The sequence below is a fragment of the Sceloporus occidentalis genome, unplaced genomic scaffold (assembly GCF_023333645.1).
Source record: "Sceloporus occidentalis isolate IW3139 unplaced genomic scaffold, rSceOcc1.0.p SCAF_2, whole genome shotgun sequence".
In the NCBI taxonomy this organism is placed as follows: Eukaryota; Metazoa; Chordata; class Lepidosauria; order Squamata; family Phrynosomatidae; genus Sceloporus; species Sceloporus occidentalis.
This window is the reverse complement of record NW_028316982.1, coordinates 134,639,389-134,666,338: the sequence shown is the minus strand read 5'-3', so window position 1 is coordinate 134,666,338 and position 26,950 is coordinate 134,639,389.

The following is a 26,950-nucleotide window of genomic DNA, read 5'->3' as shown; positions in this document are numbered from 1 at the left end:
AGAGTGTGGCTCGCATTCTCTGAAGATGCCAGCCACAGATGCTGGCGAAACGTCAGAAAGAAACTCTGCTAGGACATGGCCACATAGCCCGAAAAACCCACAAAAAACTATGGATGCTGGCCATGAAAGCCTTCGACTTTACAAACTAAACAATCATAAAATGTGAAACCAGTTAAAACAAAAAACAATAAAAACAGCAACAAATAAAAATTCAATACATTATAAAAAGCCTGTTTCCCCTGAAAAAAGTCAGTTCTCAAAGTCATCCAGGAACAAGTGGGGAATGGCCTTGCTTGCATTACTATCTCTCTAGACCATCTTAACTCATAACAGATGTAAGATATTTGACCAAATATAGCCCTTTGAATCTAACACCATCACTTTTCTACTCCTACATGATTTTTAATATCTTTGTCAGAGGAAGCAGCAAAGCTTTGAAAGCTTGCATGTTGTATTTTGTGCATCCTAGTTGGCCCAATAAAGATATTATGGTTTTGTGGGCTTTGGATTTTGTTTTATTTTGCTGCATAGCCATCATGGTTACTCCTGAGCACCAAAAGAACATTGAGCAGATCCACATCTACAAAAAGCTCCCTCCCTCTTACAAGGATCAAAAATATGTATCAAAATGACAGCTAGAGTGTGTATGGGCCTCTTTTCAGAGCATAAGATTTGCACCTACATGGTTTAGGGAAAATCATGTACAGACACTAGACCTCTAGAAGTTTCCCAGCTTTGTTTAGGGGTGAATAACAGGCTAAATAAGGGTTACATCCATATTCAGACACATATTCTGGGGCTAGCACGAGTGGAGTTATTTTGCACTCTCCTCCCCATGCCTGCTCTTTTGGATGCATAGAGGATCTGAGGAACATATTCAATAAAACAATGCTGTGAATAAGGTGAGCTGTGGTGTGGCACAGGCTCAGCTGTGATGTGGATCATCCACCTTGATCTTGTGGGTCAGGCTCTCTCTTGAAACTTGAGCACATTCCAGTAAAACACAGAGCTGCTTTTGGTGCACAAAAATGTACACTGAGTTCTGAGCTGTTGAATACACTCAAGGGGGGGAGAACCCTTTTAGTGTAATGGCAGAGCAGCAAGAACAAGGAAAGGGCCATGGAAGATGAGGAACAACCAAACCTTCTACGCTCATTCACTGTCTCTTCACAATGTAGATCTAGCACACTTATCACCACAAAAGTAGAGATGGATGATAGTTTGATTATTTGATTTGGTGGATTTTTCCCCCCGTGGAATTACAGGTACTTTGACAGACAGCCTTAAGACAACAATCTTAAACCAACATTGCTGTAATATTGCTTTGCTTATATTGAGATAGTTATGTTTAATCTACTCATCATGTGTTATGTAAATGCAAGAGTTCGAGGGGCATCTATTTTGAAGCATAATTAAATTATGTCAGTTTGGCTCTGTGGGAACTTTGGTTAGGAGACAGATACACTGCTGCTACAAATTAAACCATGCTTTATTTGTTGATAGGTAGAAAAGGAAAGAAGGATATGAAGATAGAAGAGAATAAATATATTGTACATATGATTAACGCAAAGACACCTTGAAAGCCCTAGGCAGAACAGCAGGTTACAATATAAAAAAATACATAAATCAACCAGCAGGGGAGAGAATATAAGTTATATGCAAAAAGTGTTTAATGCTTCTACTAATAGGCCCAGATATTCATAACAGAAAATGACTGTGGTGGCTGAAGTATCAAGAAGCTGCAGGTTAAGACCACTGTAATTCCTTCTAGCATTGCTTCTGAGCTGTAATATGTTCCTAAAATAATGATGAAAAGAAGTGCAGATAATATTGCTATGAAGGTGACAGATTACTCTCTGGATGTGAGAAGGCAGAAATTGAGGGTTTTTCTCCCCCTCAGAATTCTCATTTAAAAAAACTACCCTGAAACACAGGTATTGGGAAATTAAATCAGACAACAGTTCTATTATTATTAGTTGGGCAACCTAAAAAGACCACAGCTTTCCAGAACACAAATGGATCCAAAGTATATATGAATTCTGATCTATGTTCTCTTCAGTTAATAAAGACCAGGAATGTGATTTGTTCATTCCCTTATTTGAGGGAGGGAAGGTGCAGCTGCATTCACATCCTGCTTTTAGGTTTCCCAGAGGCACCTGGTTGGTCACTGTATGATCAGTGCAGGAGACTAGATGGACCTTTGGTCTGATCAGCTTCTCTTAATTCCTCACCCCACCCCCCCTTTAATGTTCTTAACATTTGAATTTGATTTATTATTAGAGGGCCTCCACAAAGAACTCTAGAAGTTGTTTCCCATGACAGTTGTTGCAAATTTTGAAGATGTATCTTTGAAAATACAGCAAGACAGTGGGAAGATGATTATCTGTTGTTTTACTTAACCATTCCCAAAAAATGAAGGTTTCCCCTGAGGAGAAATGGTCAGTTGTTCTCATTTGTGATCACTTGTTTAAAGGAAATCTGAACAAAAGTAGATAAATGAACTCAGGAAATGTCAGTGTCACTGCCCACACTAAGAAAGCTTGTGGAGGACATGAAAGCTCAGTTTCTTGTGTGGTTCTCAACTCCATTTAATGGTAGCCAGTCAAGATGCGCAGCAGGTCCTGCCACTTGTCTGATTCAAAATACAGTACTTATCAGCAGGATAAAAGAGTGAACAGACTACTTTTGCTTAATTGTATAGGAAAGAGAATACATGGCTACTTTTGCATTTGGCAATCAATGGGTTTTGCCCGAAGAGATAGGTCTGACTAGCTACCCTCAGACTCAAGCAGAGTGTAAGAAAGGGTAGTTGACTTTCTAGTCAATGCATCTTTCAAATGGGTGGGATTATGACCCTGATGAACTTCTTCAATGAAAAGCATTTTTCAATATCTGAGTTATACAGTGGTCCCTTTCCTTATGCATAATGGGGCTCGCGCACATGGCGGTGCAAGTGCTGTGGACATGTGCACCATTCATTGAATGGCATGGGGCTTCCAGCATAATCTGGAAGCCACGTAAAAGGCACCCACATATGATGCGGGCACACTGTATTAAACATAAAATCAGAATCCACAAATTTCCAAGGATGTGCTGCTTTCAGATACTAGTCAATAGTTATTGGTTTTGCATTCTACTGTTAACACTTATCTCCATGTAATTCTTGGGGATGGTTGCTAGGATCATTTTAGTTACTATTAGGAAATGGTGCATCAAATGTGTTACAGGGATGGACCAAACCTTTTGGCTGGTGCTTCCACATTAATCATGTTGAGGATCCAAAATGCACTGCAGAAATAATCCAGTTTGATACCGCTTTAACTGCCCCGGCTTAGTGCTAGGGAATTCTGGGAACTGTAGTTTTGTGAGACATTTAGTCTTTTGTGTCAGCGAGCTCTGGTGCCACAATAAACTACAATTATCAGGATTCCTTAGCACCAAGCCAGGGCAGTTAAAGTGGTCTCAAACTGGATTATTTCTGCATTGTGTTTTGGACCCATGACAGCATTGAAACAGGCTTTCACTGGTCAGCATTCCATTAGCCATAACAGACTTCATAGAATCATAAGAGACCACAAGGCTACCCAACCACCCTTACCGTGTTGTTGTTACCTGCCCTCAAGTCGACCTCGACTCATGGCGACCCTGTGGATAAACATCCTCCAAGGCCTCCTGTTTTCCACTGCTCTGGTTAAATCTTGTAGATTCTAGCTCATGATTCCCTAATTGAATTACTCTCTGTCTCCATTAAAATGTTTATTTCTGCAATTAGAAAATGTATAGTTCTGTCTCAAATACCTTACATTCATGTACTGCACTAATGGCCTCTGACAGTAGGTAAGCTTAACTAAAATAAGTAAACCCCATAATTTCCTTAAGTTTTAAGTTATAGTATGCCTCACTGGGTCTATTGACTATAAATAAAGATAGATTGCCTGATAATTTGTTAACCATTCAATTTTTTTAAAGTACAAAGAATGCTTTGCAGTATTTTATTAACCCTGATGGTCCTGCAAACATAACATAATGCATTGGATCACTGAAATGTGTTAAGGTGATTTTTTAAGAACATATCTGAACAAAGAGAGTTGTCCCCAAAGAACAGTCATTATTTTCTACACAAAGCCAAAGTAGGCATGTTGACCATATTTCCCTTCACTTCCCCAAAAATCCATATTTGTGTAATGTTTTTCTTGCACCAACTATGTATTTGTATGAAAATACAAAATATGTGCAAACTTTCAAGATGAAGTGAAATGTTACAAAAGCCTTGAAGATGGGGAGAAGGAAAACCTATCTTGATACTGAAGTCATGCAATTTACATGTTGTTTTGAAATGAAATTCTCACACCTAGGTCATAAGCTAACTTTCATAACTCATTAAAAACTTTATTGAATCATTTAAAAAACAACACAGAATCTCATATGCTGAACAAACAGTGGCAAGACTTTGTCACATTCTTAATCCAGGCCTTCAAATGAAATTCTAGAAGGTAATGTGGTTTAGGTGTCATCTAGAGTGTACTCCTGAGGAATACTGAGAGCAAGAAATGTAGGAAAGTTCAGTCCTTTTTCCATTTGGAAAGTATATATTCCAGGTGAACGGTCTTCATATTGGGTAGAGAGCACCAGCTCCTTTATTGACAGAAAATAGAGAAATCTGATATCATTTCATTAGAGTGTGCAGCTTCTATGGATTCATGGGCCATTTCACCCTGCAATACCTCCTGACACCTCATCCATGTGTGTGTGTATGTATTTGCATCAAAATCATTGTGCCCCTGCAGAAGGCTTGGAGGTGTTCTTAACTTCTCTGGGAGGTTTTAAGCCTGAAAAATAAAGCATTGGAAAAAAAATCAGCTGTGGTGATTCTGAATCCCACCAGCTGCCACCAATTATGTGGTGTGGTGACAAGAATGATTCTGCCAAATCTCTTAAACCTCTTTATACTGCGTGACACCTCTGCCACCAATTATGTATGGAGACCCTCGAAGTCAGATCTCTCACAGATTACTCCCACACTACAACTCTCTTCAAATGCCAGTACTCTGGGGTCTTAAAATCCCGAAGCTTGGCATCAATTGTCAATTGATAACTGCACACCCACTGTCTGAAATGTCCTAAATAATAAAGGGTCTTTTCTCTCTTTAAATATGTTTGGTAGTATGTATGATGTTATCTTAAAAATGGTCAAGGCACCGTCTTTTTGAAACAAAGAAAAGAACTTAATTTACAAACAAAGCTTATTAGTGTATCTTTCTTATTAGATGTTATTCAAGTTTGTTAAAGTGTATGAATTGCTTCAATAGTTACAAATCTTATCACTTTCTCTCACTTGACACCATGTACGTTTTCTTTCACTCTTGGTTCACTCAGAACCTATACCTAGCTCCTTTAGCTATTAACTCTTTAAGTTATGCCTTGTCCCACCCAACATCACCCCAGAGCTTCAAAAGGCAATGGAGGACTCAGGTGGAGGTTGATTGTTTAGATTGTTTGACTAATGGTTTTAATGGTTTATTGTATGTTTTGTCATTGTTATATTTGGAGTTTTTGTTGTATATGTGAAGGGGGAGAGGGAAATTATGTGTATTGTATTGTATTGTATTATTATATTGCATTCCATTAGAGGTGCATTTGATATTATTATATAATGCTTGTGGAAGTAAAATGGACTATGTTTTCTTGTTGTTATTGTATTATTGTTGTATTCCATTATTGTATTGCCTTTCTGTTATTTTGCTGTCAGGACATGTCAGGAATTGCCATCTAGATGTTATGCCTTAATTATTACCATGTTATGTATTTTGGATTTTGTACTTTATATTTTTCTTAGGCATTATGCTATGTCATATACTTTGGATTATGTTTGTTGTATTCTCAATTATTTATTTCTGCTTTTGTATAATTATTTTATTGTTATTATGTTTATTGTGCTACAATTGGTGGGGAGGCTATATTTTTTGTATTTGATACCTTCTTTTGTAATCCACTTTGATTCTGCGAGGAATCAAAGTGGAATATAAATAAATCATTTATTATTATATTACTTATTATCTTTTACCTTAATGGTAACAATAGCTGAACTTCCTCAGCTTAACTACTCTGAATTTCATCTGCTCCTCAGGCAGCTCCTAATAGTTTCCACAGCCTTCCAAGCTATAGTCCTGTAGGATATCAACACACACTTTAATTCTGGACTTTTCTTGTCCCTAAATTGAGTAAGTAAAACCCCTCCAACTGCACCTCATGGCAGTGTCACTCAGCCTCCTTGACCGCTAGCCCCACAGGGTAAAGCAACACACTTATCTCAAACACAGCTCCTCATCTCTATTTATACTCAGTCCACCTTTTCTCTAGCTTAACTCCCATTGGCGGTTCCTAACATTCTAAATTACCTGTTTTCTCGACATCAGGAAATGACATTTAAGGCCTAAAACAAGAATGGAGACTAAGGCCCGTTACAGACCGCCCAAAAGGGGTGGTCTTGGGCCGCTGCTGGTTGCAGCACAGAGGAGCCGCAGCAGCCAAACCGCGCGACTCCTCTGCACTGCAAAAAAGGAGTGCAGAAATCACACTCCTTCCGGCAACCTAGAAGAGCCGCCACAAGTGCCAAAGCACGCACTCGCGACGGCTCTTCCGGGTTTAGACGTCCGGACGCTGCGCATCTGTTACGTCAAGATGGCCGCGCCCGTCTGTATAGGGCGCCACCATCTTGCCATACGGAATACGCACAAGGGGCAAGGCGCGTCCGGAAGCGCCGCCCCTCGCGTGTATTCCTGGCGCAACAACGGCGCCGCTTAGGCCCGTCTGTAAGGCACCTAGATTGTGTTAAATAGTGTATTCCTTCCACATGTAACACATTGGCCACACCTTGCAAGTCCTCCTATATATAACCACAGATGAAAATGAAGGCAAGAAAAATAAAAAAGGTTGAAAGTAAAGTTCTTCTTCATCATTTTTTTAAAAAAAATAAAACACATGTAGTATCTAAAAGTTCACCTCATCATGTTGATGTAACTATATATATACATAAATATAAAATGTCATTTCAGTCATCTTTGTATGGAAGGAGTTAATTCTGAATGTACCCTGTGCCCAAACATTTCAGATTTTAAATGCAATAATAAACTGAGCATTAATGACGGATTACCATTGGAAATAAAACTATAGACTATTTAAAATTAGTTTTTAACTGGTTTAATTTCAGTGTAATATTCTGCTTTTTACTTCATTTTTGTTTAACCTAAAATGAAGGACTATATATGGATTCTGTATAAAACATCACTGCATAAAAATGAGGTTTAGTCCTGACCATATAAATATTACACATATTGCCTAAACATTCAACTCTAGTGTATTTTTCTATCTTGTTTTACATCAAAAACTATAAGAAATTATTATAAACAGCATAATTAGCTCACTGGATTATACTTTTAACAACCAAAGAACATCAATTCTATTTTTGTCAAATGTATCAGACTTTAACATGGGACTATTTAGGGGCCATTTTCTGGACTTTCTGCTAGAACAATATGTGTCACTTGCACCTTGCAGGCCATCAAGGTGCCTTCCAGAGCAAACAGGCAAGAGAACCAGGGAGAGACTACCCAGAAGTGTTAGAACTTTATTACACAATGATAGCAAAGAAGAATTTCAACAGGATAAAAGTGTCTTTGGCCAGGATTTATCACACAATGTCATGACCATGCTGCTGCAGTACTGAATGCCATCCATTCCTGGACTGCTTCTATACATTAATGAGGAAACCAATCAATGGCTACCAGTCATGCTGCTTTTCTATTATGGAATTCTATATGATAAGTGTCTCCTGCTAAAGTTCTGCTTCTTAGGCAGTCACATAGGAGATTATCATATGCGGCACCATCGTCACCCAAATGTCATCAAAATGGGGTGAAAGCCTCATGGTGTGATCATGCCTGTCACTTCTAAACTGAAACAGAAGTATTATCATCTTGGAAACATCATGGAATCATCAAGGAAGCAGCCCTTTTCTTATTAATGGATTAATCTGTTAATAATAAGAAAAGGGCCGCTCCGCTGATGATTTCATGATGATAACACTTCCATTTCAGGTTAGAAGCGCCAGGCACGCTCACACCATGACTCTTCCATCCCATTTTATGACATTTTGGTGATGCTCCACACAGTGTGGTAGGGCATAATTCTGCTCCTCTTCTCTGCTCCCCCTTCCTCTCATTATTCCCAATCAGGCTGATAGGTGTGATAATGAATGTTCCCGAATCAGTATGTTTCCATTTCCTTAAATAACACAACTACAGTGAGATACCAGGCTGGTGTGATAAAGTCCCTAGTGTCATGCACAACCCTGCTATGGATGCACCTGCTTCTGATAAAAATGAGTTCCAGGCTCTCAAACAAAAGTCCAAAAGAGGCAGGAGAAGAAAACAAGGCAGGCACTAACAAGGCAGAAAAATGAAGCCCATGTACTGCCCTGGGAGAAGAAATTTCTCTTCCTCCTGTAGTTTGAGGGCCTTTTCATTGACTGCATCTCACTACAATTCCTTCTTGTAGGTTGATAGAAAGGTTTCCATGTGTGGAGAAAGGTGTGTCTGAGCACTGCAGCATCTGAACAGCTCTCTCTGGAAGCTATAGTAGCTCCAGACTGCAGATTTGGCTATTTCTGTCCAATTAGAAGCAGCTAAAGATTTCCTCTTGCATCCTGACTTTGGAAAGTAACCAGGTTATCATTAAAGAGGAGACACTATGCCACCTCAGGCTTGTGCTGAGTCACTTTAAGGTATATATTTGCTCAGAATACAGTTGTTTGCTAATTTCATTCCTGAAGAAAGGAACAAAGTAATTTTAGACTTGAAATTTTTGACTCATGGAACAAAATCTCTGAAAATTTGCATATGATATTTTTTGCAGAGATAATAGACTTTTTTTCTGCCTTGAAAATAATATTTATGTGCAGAAACATTGTTTTCTGCACATGAAATTATATTTCATATGGCAAAAAGTTCTATCCAAACTGCCTCTGTAGAAAGAAGCACAGAAGAAGGGGTGTAGAAGGAGGCAGAAAGGATGCTTAAACAATGTGGATGTATGTCAGTGGCGACAGAGAGCATGCAAGCAGTAGCTGCAGTGGTTGGCCTCTTTTTGTTTCCTGAAGGTGCTCAGGATGAGGGGGTGAGTTGCTATGAGGCAGAAGAGAATTTGGGGATCCAGTCGCATAGTTTGTTCTCTCACTCAGTGTGTTCGGCTTAATGAGACACTGGTTGATTATTCAACTCAATGGTTGCTTTTTCTGGACTTTTGAAAAAGCAGGTTTGGTTAGTGATGCTGGGTCAGGGGAGAGAAACCCCTAAAAAAAACCAACTTTTTTTTAAAAAAAATATTGATGAACTCATGTGGGCTTGATATTCTTTCCTTCCCTCCTAATCCATTTCTGCTGGTCCTGGGAAGAGAATCAAGGATGGTGAGCAACCATTGTCTTGCTTGCTTCACCTTCAAATCAAACAACAGAAGTAGGCAGCAAATGTGCTCAGGTAGCTGAGATCGTCCACCTCAGTGGATGCTCAGATAGTTTGTACTCCTATTTTTACAGTTTCTTCAGCATCACAGTTTCAAACTCTCTCTATTCTGTCCTCATATTCCCTGAGATAAGGATGGATGGTAGTCACTTCCTACCCATCTGCCTTTGTCTGTCCAACCTTCTCTTTCTTTCCCCCTGTCATTTCTTCTTCCTCCTCTTCCATTCTCAATTTTCCTGACTAGGCTTTTCTTTTCATTCCTTCTCCTCTCTCATTCTCGTTGTTGCCCCCTCCCTCATTTCATATGGTGAGCTCAATCAGTTCAGGAGCAACTTTTTCACCAGGCACTGCAAGGTGCAGAGGGAAGGGAGGCTACTTTCCTCAGTTTCCAGAAGGCAAGTTAGGACAAAAGCACAGAGATTAGTTGAATTTGCTTTGAAGTACTTCAGCAGTTTTACTTAAGGAGAATGCAACACTTGCTTTTATGATCATCTGCAGATTATGGGGCTCAACAGACAGGTGGCTCAACATTGCCCCCTTCAGCCCCAGAAGCAGGCCAGAGCAACCACATGCCGCAGCCTGTACATGGAGCAAAAAGAAGCCCTGAAAAGGGGCTCTTTTTGCACCACAGAAGGGGCATCATAACCACCGCGGCATGGCGCTATGATGCCCCTTGTGCACAGTGCTGTTTGGGTGCTGTGCATGAGGGATGTCATCGTGTGCACCCCATATAAACGAGCAGGAATCAAGCTGGTGCTCAGGTGGAGAATGAAGGGCATGGAGCACATGAACACTCAGCCCTTCTTCACCTCTAGTACACAGTTAGGCTGGCACAAAGTGCTGGTCTGTACTACCTCTATGTGTTTTTTTCATGAAATTTCATAGTCCTGATTTATATATAGTCCATTGGGATCATCAATTAATGTCAGAAAAAGACAAGGGGGAAAAACCCTCATGTTTCCAGAACTACTCCTAAGGTGTGTCATTACTTATGACAACCAGCAGATTCCCAAAACAGAACATAGGACTATCAGTGTTCGTGAAATTTAACTCTGTGATACAAATCATTTTCAAGAAAAAAGGGGGGGTTCCAATATATCTCAAGACCAAGTGGACACAACAGCTACAATTTTGAAAGGTTGACCACAGACTATATATACAAATGAGGTTCTTCCTAAGAACAAACTGTTACTATATTATAATTGAAATGTGTATTATAGCAGATCAACATGCCAAATACAAATGGATTATGCACTGAAATTAAAATTTTCATGAATAAGTAGCAGTAATGAAGAATTTGATAGCTCAGTGTCTTGTTCTGATGAGTTTCTTTGCCACCCACTCTTATTGAAAAACGTATGCAGAATTGTAGCTGTGAGGGAGATGGTAATGGAAATCAGTAATAGTAATTTAATCACAGGAATTAGCATAACCAGCATTTCCTGCTCCTCTAAGCATATGCAACCAATAATGAGAGGTTAATTAGTAATGTAATTGTGCTTTATGGTCTTTTCTGTCTCAGGGCACAATCACCATCCACAGACTTTATCAGTGGGGCTTTGAAGTTTAGTTCATCATTCCAATTGGTTGGGTTTCTCTCTCTTTTTCTTTGAAGTGAATGCAGAAATAAACCTAGCTACACTCCTTAGAGTGAAGTGGTTTCAATTGTTCTGAATACAGCAAGATGATAGGTCACACTAATCCCCCATCTCAAATTAGAATGATATGACTATGTTTTGTATGAAATATAAGGTAATTTTCTTTACAGGACACACCCACCCTCCCACCCACACACTCAAACATAGTTCAAAACAATAGTCCATACTGGCATGGTAAATTGATTTACATATGTGCCCTACTTAGTCAGCACGATGTGATTTGAAATTATGGACATGATGTAAACAAAGTTAAGAACTTTGGAATTGTACTGATTTATGTAGGTGATACTCATGTACATGTTTAATAGTTCTGCTGATGAAGCATCAAAGACACATGCATTGGATTTAGATGAATCTGAAATACCAGATTTGGGATTCATCTGAAGTGAAATAAAAATCCTCTAAATTGCTCTGAAGTGAGTCTAGGTCCTCCCACCTTTAGCAGTCTAGAAAAATGAAAAAGACTCCAACAGTATATGCTATGACTGAAGAAAGTAACAGCTTGTCTAAGATTTTGGATATGAGAACAAAAAACCAACAACCACACACACACATACACACACACACACAGAGACACACCACAAATACTAGGATGTGTCTAGCTTCTGATCCAAGTTCATGATTTTATCAGGGCTTACCGACTAAAATGCTAAAAGGATATTGAAATTAATTAATTAATTAATTACAAGTATCAATATTTTTTTAAAAAATAAACAGATCTATTAAAACATTAAGTTGCAACATTTTAAAATACAGTAAAACTCAGTAAAAAGATGAAAGCATAGCAAACCTCTGTAATGATCAAACAGACTTGCAGTTTGTTAAGTAATCTTTGTTAGTTGTACTCTTCCAGGCAGTAGTGTTGAAATACATGTGGCTTTTAGGAGGTTTTTGGCTTCTGTTCTTACCAGTGCCCATCTTGTCCATAAACAAGTTCCCTTCTTTATTCCCACCAACCTTTTCCAACCCAGTTCTATTTTAGAATCCAGTCCTCAATCATTTTTGTTTGTTATTGCTTTTATTGGGTCTGTCTCAAGGTTTTGCTTGTTAATAGCTATCTAGAGACAGTGCCTCTTTTTGTGTCCCTAAATTAGTCCAGTTGCATAAGTTTATGATTGAGTAAACTCAGTGTTTTCTGATTGTATCTCTGGCATGGAACAGATAATTCAAATGTGCCGTGCTAGTGCCCATTTTAAGGTTAGAGACCGCACACCAACTGCATAGTCCCTAACCTTAGTACGTGCCGGCAGCACAATAATGGTGGTGTCTTGTGCAAATGGGCGTTACCATTTTGATGTAACTCACGACATAACAATGGTGGCACAAAAAAAACCCGGTTTTTCCAGATTCTTTTTACTCCAGAGTTTGGGGGCTGTGCCGTCCCTCCGGAGCAAAAACAGATGCCTGCACACCACCGTTTCTTGGTGGTCTGTACTCCCCTTCTGTATCTTTAGCTTTTGACTATGTCTTATTCTGTGTGTGTGTGTGTGTGTGTGTGTGTGTGTGTGTAAGAGAAAACTGTGTAAGTAGTTATGTTTCCTCTATGATTTGATGCTGAGGTCACTGTGGAATCAAGATATTATCTTTATGTAACTGTACCATGTTCTATAATTCATCGTCCTCAAAACAGTGTCATATTTTATACATTGTCAAATACATTACATTGTTAAAAATGAAGCAAGTATGACTTATATATGGTCAATTTAACTCTAATATCACATTAGCAACTTTTTTTCACAAGCATAGGGTGCAACACCATGTCTTCATATTGCTCTTGCCCTTTTAATGCTACAGAGCATTTTAACTGGCAAAACGAGAGGCAAAAACTTTCAAGTTCCCAGTAGGGAGTCAATTTAATTTTCAAGCTAATTTTCAACAATTGTCCCCAGTGGCTGAGATTTTCTGAAAACCTTTGGGATCCATCTTCCAAATCCCCTGCTGTGCACAAAATGCTCCCTAAATACAACATTCAACACGTCTGCATTTATTTAAATAATTTCTTAAGCATAAAAACATTCTTACATCATTAGCCATTTCTACAGTGCTACAAGAATACACAGAATAAATACAAAAATCCTGTTCTAAGACTTTTGGAGGAATTTGTCATTTTAAATAATAAATAAATAATTGAGTGGACCTCTCAAAACCCATTGATGACAGAACAGATCAGTAATTTGAAAGAGATTAAATGATTTCTCACACACATTTTTTTTTAGAATATCCACTCAAACCTTATCTGGGTTTTTAAAATGTTCTTCCCACAAGTGATGCTTCCTTGGCTAGGGTATGTATCATGGAGATAAAAATTGCTACAGTTTTTGCTTTGTGAAAGGACAACATCCCATATGCAGTGTAGTTCTGCCCACTTACACTGCTTTGGCAGATTTCCCACATCTAGTGTCTTTAAATACTTTGTATTGTTTACATTTTTAGCAATATGCTGCTCAAACTGTTGTTTTCCTTTTCCTTACTGTTAATTTATATTTGTATTGCCAAAATATGTAGTTCTTTTTATCTTCTTCATTTGAGGATTCCCACCTCCCCTACACATACTTTTATCAAGGGAGGGTATTTTTTCCCCTTTTATAACTTTATGGCTTTGCTCATAAACAATGGTCTGATCAGTACCCTGCCTGACCTGTCCTTGCAATGCATACCAGCTTGCATTACAGTGACTCTTAACAACCCCTGAAGGGATTTTACCTTCCTGACTCTCCTATTTTACTTTCTTTCAATGAATCCCTCCACATTTCTACATTTTAAAAGGTTTAATGCTTGTTAGGCTTTCTGGGTGACTTTATATGTTTATACACATTCATGCACAAAAACACCTATTGAGAGCTCTATGACTGTTGCTGTTCTTTGCTTGCTTGCTTGATTTTGTTGTTGTTGTTGTTGTTGTTGTTGAGTGCAGATTTCCTGGAACAGACTTTTGAGACCCAATAGAGGATGGAAAAACAGACTTTATTCCTGCCAGCTGTGTCTCATAGGGATCATTCTTAAAAAAAGAAAAGAAATCCGAGCCCCGATTGTACTGGGGCACATCTTTTTATACATGACTGCAAGCAAGTTTAACAGTATCAAACAAGATACCCAATTTCCTGATGAATCCACCTCTGAATTCCAGCACATATACACATTGACCTTTAACCATTTCCCTTTCTTATCTAGTAAGCTATACTGTTACTGTGGTCTAACTAAGTAAGGACTATATTTCTGCAAGCAGAAGAGCATAAACTAGGGTAAGGTCAACATCCCGTGTTTATATTATCAGAGTGTGCTTTCAGGCAGGACATTTACCTTATTGTGGTTTTCTTTACATCATGGATCTTATTATTTCTTTGTCTCTTCCTGTCTCATTCCTCCCTTTGATGCACAATCATAATTTACGATTGTCTAACATCATCCTTGTTTATCTCATCATAAAGTAATCTAAGTAAGTAATGTAATGTCAGTTATGTTGAGCCATTTCTTCTGCTAATGAATCTACTTACTTTTGTATGGCTTCTAGTTCTTTGACTGTTTCATTGGCTAATATTTCCATTTGGGCAGACAATTTATGAATTTGTCTAACATTCCAGGCCACTTCCACCATTGGGAACATAATAGCCCCATATTGCTCTCCTTCTGTTAGATATGTGTTATCTGGGTCATAACCCTTTTTTGTGTCAAATGTTCTCTTTCTTCGATACCATCCAAACTGTTTCTCCCAGGCCCGAGAAGGTTGGACTAAGGGGTGAAAGATATTGGGGGGGGGGGGGGGTAAGATCTTTCTGGCTCAAGTCTCACATATCCAATATTATCTGGCCGGTGACCCATACAAGGGGTGACTGCCTGATTGGGATGTTTGTTTTTGAAGTTTATTTAATACCAGCATGTCCCGTGTGTTTTGATAAAGCAATATCCAACCCTTTATATCGCCTTGACCACAGCTTAGAACTTGGGTTTTAAATGGCTTATCAATGTAAGTGCAATTCACTCAGGGTGTTTCCATTAGGGTTATCACTCTATCACAGGAAAGGTGATTTCCTAGATTGATTTGGGGTGAAAGCATCTAGGTTACCTGTCTACCCTTAATAACAAAGTTATGTCCTGACTTTGAGGTATTCCATACCCTATCTATACTGATGGAATAATATCTTAATTTTGAAATATCCCATCTTCTAATGCAAAATGGAGCCACAGGCACTGGTATTTACTGTATTACCATAAATTGTCCAGGGTCTGCTTGTCTATTCTTATTTGCTGTGACATGAACTATGATCTCATTCCATCCTTTCAAGCATAGGGTGTCACAGCCTTTACCGGCCATCCCCGTGACTGGGATGAGGGACTATGAATGCATACCCAACACTTTGACACATTAGCAAGGGCTGAAATGTTGTTAACCAAGTGGTGAAACCCATTTGTACCCCAATCCGATTGTCCACTCACTGTTGTTCCTAATGTTGTGACCATAGTCGCCCATGTTCTTCCCCTGCTCCAGGTCCCATGGGAATGAACTGATATCTTATCTATTGTGGGATAAGGTCTCTGGGGGTGTAAAGTGTTGGTACTACCAGGCCCAACTTTATTCTTCCTTGGGTTTCCCACTATGACTATCTGACCAACTATTTATTGATCTAAAATCTTATGTGAGACAGTGTTTATATTAGGTTAAGGAGATCCTCCCATTCACAGGGCCATGCATTGACCAACTGGACTCTGGAGTGGTTGGAGCAAGACCTAGTTGTACACAGAACAGTCAGCCTCTGGAGTGACTGTAGTAGGGCCTCCTTTGTTCTTCAGCTGTGCGATGCCAAACCTGTCTCTGGTAGGGGTGATGCAGAGCCTCACTGGTTACATTGCCTGTGAGTTTCCCCTTCCCAATAGGGTGAGACCAAGAGGGTTGGTTTATCTTCTTGAATATGGGTCTTGCGGGGTTCTCTGGGTCTAACTTTGGTTCCCACTGAGGAGCAGCCAGTTTAACTCTAATCCAGTGCACTCATGGATGTCGGCACCATATTTCATGAGTTGACCTGCTGATTTAATGAAGCCCCTTTCTTTATATAGAACTCCATGAGCATGCAAGGAAGTAACTGCATATTTGGAGTCTATAGATATTCATTATGAGCTAGTTTGCCATTTCCAGAGATTGAATGAGAGCTATTAGTTCTGCTTTTGGGGCTGAAGTTAACACTGGCTGCGAGCCAAATTCCATTTCCCTGTTGTGGGTGATAACTGCATAGCCAGCATACTGGACCCCATCCTGCATGAAGCTACTTACATCTGTAAAGTATGTAACATCTGAGTTAGGCCAGGTAACATCTTTCATGATGGATCCGCTGAAGTATATCTCTGTGATGGTTTTGATGCACCATAAAGCTTGATTATTCTTTTGGCACTCATTCTCCCAATGTCCTTCTCTTTTGTAGAATGCTCATTGGTTAGGTCCTAGGGTTCTCACTCCTCCATTTGATGATTGCAATCTATTTCTTGGTCTTCTCATTCTTCCACTTTCTTTTCCCCTCTGAGTCCAAACTGAACTTGATTCCATCAAAGCTGCAGCCAAAAGTTCAGCCCTTTGCTTCATCCATCTGTCCTTTTCTCTCTTCTCCTGATCCCTACCTACATAAACCTTCTGGTAATTTCTAACAGCTGGGTGAGATTCATGGTTAACAATCCCTCCTGTTTCTGTATCTTATTTCTAATATCTGGAGCATGCTGAGACACAAAGGTTCCATTTATCTTCTGGTTTTCTAGGTCCTCTGGGTTAAGAGGGGTATATTGTCAATAAGCATCTAAGAGACATTCCAAAAATGGTTCCATAGGTTTATTTAGTCCCTGAAGGACTGCATATACCTTTGCCATGTTTATGGGCTTTTGCATGCCTTTCTTCATTCCCCCCAACAGGACATTTTGGTAATCTGTTAGTAATTGGAATTGTGCATTATTATTTGTGTCCCACCATATGTCCTACAATGGTACTCTAATCCTTATCCATTCACCTGGATTGTTCTCACCCAGGGAACCTGTGTCCTGGCAGCTACTTTGGCATTCTGTGTAATGCACTACCTTTTCCTCAGTACTGAATAAAGTCAGCAGTAGCTGCTGGAAATCCTGCCAGTTTGGCACATGCAAAGCCATTATGGTGGAACATAAATCAATCATGGCTTGTGGCTTTTCACTGTAAGAGGGATGATGAGTTTTCCAGTTTAACAAATCTAAAGTGGTAAAGGGAGTGTACACATATGAGGTTTCCCTCTGTACTTGGTCTTAGGTCCCTGGTACTATCTGAGTCACTTGTCTTAAGGGCATATTCTTTGAACATTTTATTACTCTCTGTCTTCTTCTTCTTCTAATGGACTTTCATATTCATCCTCACTATTTCCTTTATAATGGGTATTTTCTTCTGACATTTCTTTTCCCTGCTCCTGAGGCCATAAGAGGGCTTCTGATCTTTTTCCTTCCCATTGAATTGGAACCCTGCACTTCCTCAGATGGGGGTAAGGTATTGCTAGGTCCAGGTACCTCTTTTGGTCTGACCACCACTTCCTGTTGTTCATCCCCCAGGTCATTCCTCATCTTGAGGCTTGGGGGTGGTGGTAAATATGGGTTTTGAGGGCATGAAAATGGGTAGGGTGGTGGAGCACATGCACCCTCCACTTCTGCAGAGTCAACCAGAATTAGCTTAAGTTGTTTCTAGACCATCTTTACCATCCAGGTGATCATTACCTTAGTGCTATTTTCCTGACATTTCTTTAACCACGGGGGTGAGGTTTCAAATACATTGTCCCATGAGTCTGTGTAGGGGAATAGGTCATGAGGCCCTGATTTGCTCATGACTACAGAATATACCCATCTTACAACATCTGGGTTTAGGGTTCCCTCAGGAGGCCACCCCATATTGAATGATGACCACTCTAATTCATACAAAGTTCACAATTTCCCTGGATTCATAGGGGTTTTTCCATAATCTCCACTGAATCCCTTCTTAAAATTCTTCAGTTTGAAATCCAGCAGAGTAGTTTTACTCACACTGCCTCCCATATTCTCCCATTACAAAGACAATACAAAGGGTAAGGTTTTTCAGGCTCTGAGTAAGGGCTCTCTCTCTCTCTCTCTCTTTTGATAAATTACCAGCTTGATAGATGAAAGGAATGCTGTGGATATAGTATATCTTGATACAGGAGATAAAACAAACAAAGGTTATGGTCTTTGGCAAAAACCCACCCAAACATAGATGGGTATTGAATTAGGCTAAGCAATTTAATTACTTATGGGGTTGCTATTCCCAAAATGGCTCATGGAATAGCCACTTGACAACTAGAAATCTGAAGGCACAAAGATCTACTCAAACTGTCTTAAATGTGCCAGAGTGAAAGGTGGAAATGCAGCTGTTCCAGCTGTAAGGGTTTTTGTGGCAAAGGTTATATCACAAAATTCATATGGAGCAGAGGTATGGGGAAATATTAAGACAAATAAATTAGAGGCTTTATAGAATAAATTTTAAGAGCAATATTGGGCTTTCCATCTGGCACACCTGTCAGCTATATGCGAGCAGAAGTTGGATTAATGCTAATATCTTACTTCCTCATATATGCATCATTTCTTTATTTTACAAAATTGAAGTATTTAGTAAATGAATTGTTAACTCATGCTGTAGATGAACAAAGAGGTTCTACCTATAAAAATTAATGGCTACTAGAATGTGAGGCAAAGAAATTTGGCCTGATCCCTACACTTCTAAAATCTGGTGATATACAGCATGGTAGGAAATTCATCAAAGAAAGGATGCAAGAGTATTTTGCTTTGTGGGATATTGATGCCATTAGATCTTTAAAGTTCCCTTATATTTTATGTATCTTATTTGCTGGCAGACCAGTGCCTAGTAATAAGAACAAGGGTGGCCAGTTTTTTCGCAGCAGCAATGATCTGTCGGAGTACGATGGTTTCTTAAAAGTTCATAATATTTTTTAGTCTGTTAAAATTTTATAGTGACTTCATACATTTATAATGATTTTATACTACTAAATTTTATTTTTCTTTTCAATATAATTTTACAAGTGAAATTTTAACTATTATTTACTTTTACAATTTGATGATTTATTGTGATGTTTGTTGATTGATTGATGTTTGTAATGTTTGATCAGTTGATCATAATCAATTTATTATTATTTAAAAAGTTCTCTTCTATTTTCTCCTTTCTCAAAGTATATTTTTTTTTTGGGGGGGGGAATTATCAGAAATAACTCAACCTCCTCTAAAACCACAGGGTTTTTATAGCCCTATTGTTCCAGACAATGAAAACAAATTACATCAAAGGGAAATATAAAAAGATCTCCAAGGAGCAGTGTGTTTGCATTTGTGGAAGTGGGGATATTGATGACACCATACACTATATGCTACATTGTAGGATTTATAAAACCCCGAGAGATAAGTTTCTGAAGACAAGTCTAAAACTTGCAGCTAACCAAAATGATCTGAAGAAAATCACTTACTTGTTAGTTAATACAAGTCTGTTATGTTTAACACTGCCAGATTCACTGTGAAAGCAGCTAAATTTAGATTGGAGTTGAGGATAAAGGACTGCATGCAATAAATAGATTATACTAATTTGAATGGATTACCTAACATTGTGATGTGTTTAGTATGGAACTTTTTTGTAATTTTGGTGTAAACATTTTGCTGTATATGTTTTAGAGCCAACTGTGACTGTCAATTTTTTAAAGGTTTTAATCATTTTTGTATTTTGATGGCTATAATGTGTATATGGTTGTCATGAATAAACGGTAGGTTAAAGGTGGATCCTTGTTTTTGATGGCAAATGCAGCCTACCCTGTTCCCCATGCCATCATGATATCTCGAGGTCCAGAGGAGAGTGCTTTCCTTGAGGTCCAGAGAAGAGTGCATTCCCATCATCACTGGTGTAGAAGGATTAAACTTTTCAGACCAGCCACCTTTTCTACATAGAACATGGGGAGGTGGGAGACAAGGGGGTGAGAGAGATCCATCTACTTTTTCTTACAGGCAGTAAAATGTCTTAGATTGGCCCTGAAGTCAGCTACTGATGTCCAGGTGCAAATATAGAAATACCAATTAGGAATACCAATCAAATTCTTATCCTGCTCACTAGTCTCTATACGGTGCTTCTTTTCAAATAGTGCTTCAAGGTAGCTTCTTAATTGCTTTTTTTTAAACTTAAATATACATCTATAACGCTAGGCACATTTGTCTCATACCTTGTTTCAGCAGCATGACACTTTTTAAAGTAGTGTTGCTGATTTATAACCAATATGGCTTGATTTTCAGTCATTTCTGTGATTTATAAATCAGGACTTTATATACTCTGGGTATTAAGGTCTGTTTTATGAATCCCAGTTTATTTGTTAAAGAAGACTGATTTAGGAGACAGATTTATTAATCATTGCATGGAAATTCAAGCTAAAGTCTTGGTTTAAAGTCTTACATTTATAAATTAGATACTTAAATCAAATTCCAATTTATACATAATGGGTTTGGTTACAAGGGATGTTCAGGGAACTCATACATCTGCTACCTGCTTGTACCTGAGGATACAAAAATATGTCATGCTCATCAAGAGTAACTTAGTTATTACCAACCTCGCTGAAAATGAAGCTACTTTTAATCAAAATCTCTCCCCTGGGTAGAATTCATACATCTTGGGGTCAGCAGTTACCTCAATTTCCAAAGGCTACAGACCTCTGTGTAATCCAAAAAGCCTTATTCTTCTAAAGTTTAATTTAAGTCAATAGCATACTTCTAGGGCTTTCTTAAAAAGTACTAAGTTAGGTGACTAAGCATACAGTAAGTGGCAAATCTATCCCCCTGCAAAGCATTAATACTGTAAACACATTTTGTAATTTTAATCCAATTTGCTTTTCTTCCTGTGTTTCCAAATAGATTTTCAAAGAGAAATTTCCAAAGAGATTTCTTCTTCTTTATTTCCAATTTGTGGCGGTTCAGAGATAATTCCCAGAACGTCCTAGAACCCCCAAATTCAAGGACAAGGTCCATAGTAGGAAGAAATTGCAAGCAGTCAGAAAACCAAGCGGGGGAAAAAAACCCAGCAGCACTGCCTCAAAAATCATGGTGGCTAGTTTCCTTCTGCTGATTATTTCTCTTGACCTGTGAAGATGTCTCCTCATGAGCAGTATAAGGTCATGGGTAAAGGTATGTTTTCTGTTTCTGTGGTTCTCAATCTGAAAAGCAAGAGAATCAGAAAATGGATATGGTTGAAGAAGCACATGTAACAGAGGAAGAAGATTACTATGGAGATAAAATCTACTCATTTAAATTTTTTAAAATTAGTTTAGTCAATTTCTCTTCTCCCAGACTGAAATTTTGAACATTCTTACATTTTGTCAAATTTAGAATGGAAATAAATTGAAACTTAAAAAAAAATTAACATGGAAAAACACAATACATAGAGAGGAACTGCTGGACCTCTTACCCTTTCCCTCCACCACTCCCTTCTCCTTCTGTGTCATGTCTTTTTAGATTGTAAGCCCGAGGGCAGGGAACCATCAAACTAAAAAGATTACATGTACAGCGCTGTGTAAATTTACAGCGCTTCATAAATAAAGGTTAATAATAATAATAATAATAATAATAATAATAATAGATTCATTCACTGAGTTGAAAGGTCTGAGAGCTTCACTCATAAAAGCTTGGATATTAATTCCTATGTGTTCAACCATATTTGTTCTTAATATGGTTGTTGTTGTTGTTGTTGTTGTTGTTGTTGTTGTTGTTGTTAGAGAGCTGCTAGATCCTTGGCAACTACATGAGAGGCTGGTGTGCTATGGTCCTCTCCATGTTGTACTTACTTGAATTTAGCTGGTGAAATGGGACAGATTTTGTTTCAGTTGACATTGAAAGAATTCGCCCATGTTTGTGATGTTTATCATATTTTGGCAGAAAGAATTTGAGACTTTAAAATGGTGTTATTTATCTTTAAGTTGACTCCATCTTATGAAGAAACTATCCTTGGATTGTTGATTATTTATTTATTTATTTATTTATTTATTTATGTTTGGCAAGATTGATTCACAAGAGGTTTGTCATTGCCTTCCTCTGTGGGTGAGTGTGTTTGATGTGCCCAAGGCTGAGTAGGGATTTTAACACTGGTTTTCTGGAGTACTAGTCCAGTACTAAAATCACTTCATCATGTTGACTCTTGGAGATTTTAAAACACTAAGACTGGAACTGAAAAAAAAATCTCCATCCCTATTGTCATACCATCATGACTGTTTCCCCATCTTTCCATCCCACATGTGAATCATAAGCAACAAACATTTGCCATAGTGTTCTCTTGTCCTCCCTCCCTCTTTATTTTGGTTGTTATTGTTTCTTGCTGGGATGGAACAGAGAGCTTCTCTCCAGCTTCTCTCCCAGTGTAGAAAGTACAACCCCAAAGACTCTTGTAGACATCACTTTTTTCTTAGTGGGAGGGATCTGTATTATGACCTATGGAAATGAGGGACTCCTATCATCTGATACACATGGCTCTTTCTTAGCTTCTAAGGAAGCAAGTAGGGGTAAGAGTTATCTGTACGAAATCTGGACAATCTGGCAGGACAAGACTATAATTTGGGCCAGGGGGTCATTAGGTTGCCGTTCAAAAATATGGTAGAGTGTACATGCAAACTGAAGAGTCTGTGTTGTGTGTTTTCACTTCTGAGATCCAATTCACCTCTGGTACTTAGGCCACACTAGGAATAATTATGTTCTGTCCCCCCAACCCCACAATTTTGTTAACATATTTTCCCCTTGCTTATACAAAACAAGCAATAATTTAGGTGGTGTCATTTTTCTTACTTTTGATGTTAAAAGAAGCTGGGGATTACCTGACTAATGGCAGCTAAAACTAATAAACCACTGTTTGCATTCTAGATTTACATACTTCTGGTTTAACCTAAATCAAAATATTGAACTGACACAGACTAAACTTTTTAAGTTCCAAAATTGTGAGAAATGCAAGCAGTCATGTAACATCTAAGTAGCATTTACTTTGCTTGACTAGAATGACTCATTTTGCTACTAGAATAACATGATTTATTATTGATATAAATAAGTGAAAAGTAATATGCCAAAACATAGTATTTCTAGTCAATTCCATGAGTTATCCTTGACTCTGGACATCCCTTAAAATTCAATCAAAATACTAATGTGAAGATCTTTGCATGTCCTTGACAAAATGCAGAGGCAACTAGAAAAAATATGTTGGGAGGTGCTCAGTCCATAAATAATGTTATAAAATGTGTTATCATATTGCAGGCTGTGTGGATGCCTCTTGAAAACATGTCGCTGGAAAGTGTAATGATAAGATTTGATGGAAATCCAGCAGCAATTATGTATGCCAGCAGCAGCCATAAAGAGAGAACTAACATTTTCCTTCACACAAGGCTCTGGCATGACAGAGAAAGGGCGTTTGCAGTTATGCTTTGGAGTTACTTTATATCTTTTGCCAAATGTTTGATTTGGGAAATCATTAGTAGACATTATCCTTGAGGTTGTGTGACTGGGGAGATGAGCAGAAGCAGCATCAGCCCTCCCAGACCATCCTCTGACAACATAAGCCTTCAGTGAAGAAAGCTTTCCTTTTGTGTTCATCCAGGTTCTCTATACTTTCTCTACTGAAATCCCTCCACATCTGTTCAACAAACCCATTTCCAGCTGAGAAGAAGGTACTGATAGATTGCAGAGTCATGTTCCACATTCTGTTGTTCTTGGCAGTAACTTCCCCTTCACAGCATCCAAAGACTATGATAGCTGCAAGTAGGTTTCATGAGCTACATCCTCTCTTGCATGTTAAAACAAATTGGATAGCTTTGATACGACATGTAATAGCATGAAAGGCCTTGATTCTGTCCCTGGAGGTGTCAGCTGGCACTAAGAAATACATCTTGAGCAGCATGTGACATTCTGTTGCAGTGGTGAGCACAAACCCTTGGGTGATATGGCAGCTGAAAGAAATGAGTGTCTCTCAACTAGGGTGAAAAATTTGTTAAAATAAAAAAATAGTACTCAATGAAATCAATACTACTGTAAAGGACAGCTAAAAACCGTGTGTCTGAACTGAACTTTGATGTGGAGTTTTTGGTTTAAAAAGCATTTTATTGTTTCAAACTAGATGATGAAAGGTTACTATCTTTAGAATGCAATGATTTAAGATATGGTTTACATGCCTTTCTTTGGTACAACAAAGTAAGAGAAAATAGAGACTTTGAACATCATTTTATTAGAAGGTCCCTGTTGTTGATCTGGAACAAAGTTAAGCTTCTTTTTTATTGGCAGATGCCTTACTGGGCCTCACTACAAGAAGCTTTCTATAAAAGATCCAAGGATAGAAATAAGACCTGGCTAAGATATTCAGATCTAGCTTTGTGGAAAAATAACAAAATGGTTTCATTAAGACAAGGGAATAGTTAGAAATGGAGAACATTAAAATTGATTGGTATCGTTATTTTTAGATTACGGAGAGATTTAGACTAGGTCATAACAACTTGAGAATCATTAAGGAACCAAACGAGTTGGATAAGATTATAGAGAGTAAAGAGAAAGGACACCTCTCAAGATATTACAAGACCTTGAAAATAAGGGACTTAGAGGATGAAATAGTCAAACACTGTATGATGAAATGGTTGCAGGACTTAGGAAATAACATAGATATGGATTTATGGCCGAGATCATGGAAAGATACGAAAATGTTTACCTTATGCCAAAATTACAGGGAAAACTACACTAAGATGTTGTACCAGTGGCATATGACCCCTGTTAAACTGAATAAAATATACAAGACAGTGAGCAAAAAATGTTGGAAATGTGAGGAATGTGATGGTAATTGGTTTTTTGTGGGTTTTTCGGGCTACGTGGCCATGTTCTAGAAAATTTTCCTGCTGACGTTTCACCAGCATCTGTGGTGGGCATCTTCAGAGAATCCTTTGCCTGGAAAAACTTGGGTGTATATATACTGTGTGTGCCTGGGAATGCAGGAGTGATTTGTATGTGTATTGTTCTGTACTGATGGCCAGCCTCAGGCTGGGAGGCTAATGCAAAAGAGGATTAATGTCTGCTAATTGGTGTTCATTATCTGCTGGGAAAGCCCCTGACTCTGAATGGTTTCCCATTTGCATTTGCTGAGTCCTTATTTTGCTATTCCTCAGGACTAGTAGCCAAATTTTAAGGGTTTCCTTTTTCCGGTTGAAATTATCCAGATGTTTGTGGATTTCAATGGCTTCCCTGTGCATCCTGACATGGTAGTGGGTGGCATGGTCCAGAATTTCAGTGTTTTCAAACAGTATTTTATGCCTAGGATGGTTTGTGGCATGTTCTGCTACTTTTGATTTTTCTGGCTGACCCAGTCTGCAGTGTCTCTCGTGTTCCTTGATTCTTGTTTGCACACTGCGTTTGGTGGTCCCTATGTAGACTTGTCCGCAGCTGCATAGTATGCGGTAAACGCCTGCGGCTGTGAGAAGATCTTTGGATTTTCTTCGTCGGTTTGTAAACCATTTGCAGTTCATGGAGAGCAATGGTATAAAACCGATAAAAGATTTAAGCATTCAGCCTGGTGAGCAACAAGTATCCAAGTTTGTATCGGAGCCACTAACGAAGAAAATATTCCTCTTTTCTAGAGAGAGTGAGGCCAAAATCTGGTCTTCATAGCAATGATTAATCTGGTGGTGGGGGAGGAAAAGATAAGGAAAGAAAAGGATGTGGAATATAGTATTAAGGTGAAAAAGAGTAAGAATCAGATAAAAGTCAGATCAAAAGCCTTACCTAGTGAGCCCATTAAGACTGGCATAGGAAATACCAAGAGCAAAAACTTGAAAACTTTTGGTCACCGTTATGAATCCAGTAAGGCCTTAGAGAGAGACAGAGAAAAGGGAGATCCCAAGCTAAAGGGCACTCAGATGTGCCTTTTAGCACAGAAGAATGGCCAGGGACCCAGAATGAATAATCATGGGGATGGGGCTAATATTTCTAGCGTTCATTTCCCTGATTCTTAATCAGTTCCTGTATGGAGCATTTGTTTAGTGGCATGAAAAATCTCCTCTGATCCTGTTTCCATTACACATGCCTTTGCTTACATGGGATTTTCTGTCTGCTTGTGTCAAGAAATGCATGCTAAAACTTTTCAGGGTTTCTTGGGCTTTGAGGAAAGCATTTATTATTGTTATTTGCTATCAAGCTGACGTAGCAATAACAATAGCATGCACAACTCAGAACTCTCTAAACAGTTTACAATCTGTAAAATAATTGCCCCCAACAAGCTGGGTACTCATTTTACTGCCCTACTGGAAGGCTGAGTCAACCTTGGAGTCCCTGGGATGGAACTCATAACCTTGTGGCTGCAGTACTGGCATTTAACCACTGTGCCAACAGGGCTCCCTTGATTTCAACTCTATGATGATTCTATGAACAACATTTTGTTGTTGTTAGTTGCCATCAAGTCTGCTTCAATATATGGTGATGAAAAGTCCTGCTCAAGTCCTGAAGGCTCAAGACTATGATTCTTAGATTGAATCACTCCAACTCTAGTACAGTCTTCTGTTTTCCAACTGCCTTCCATTTGTGTCTATTATTTCGGAGGGACTCATTTTACAAAGATATTGCAGTGGTCAAATTCCTCTCCTCAGCATAGTCAATGGCCATGTTGGCTGTGGGATTCAAGTATCTGTAATTGAAAATAAGTAAATAATAATAATAATAATAATAATAATAATAATAATAATAATTTTATTTTTATTTATATCCTACCTCTCCCAAAGG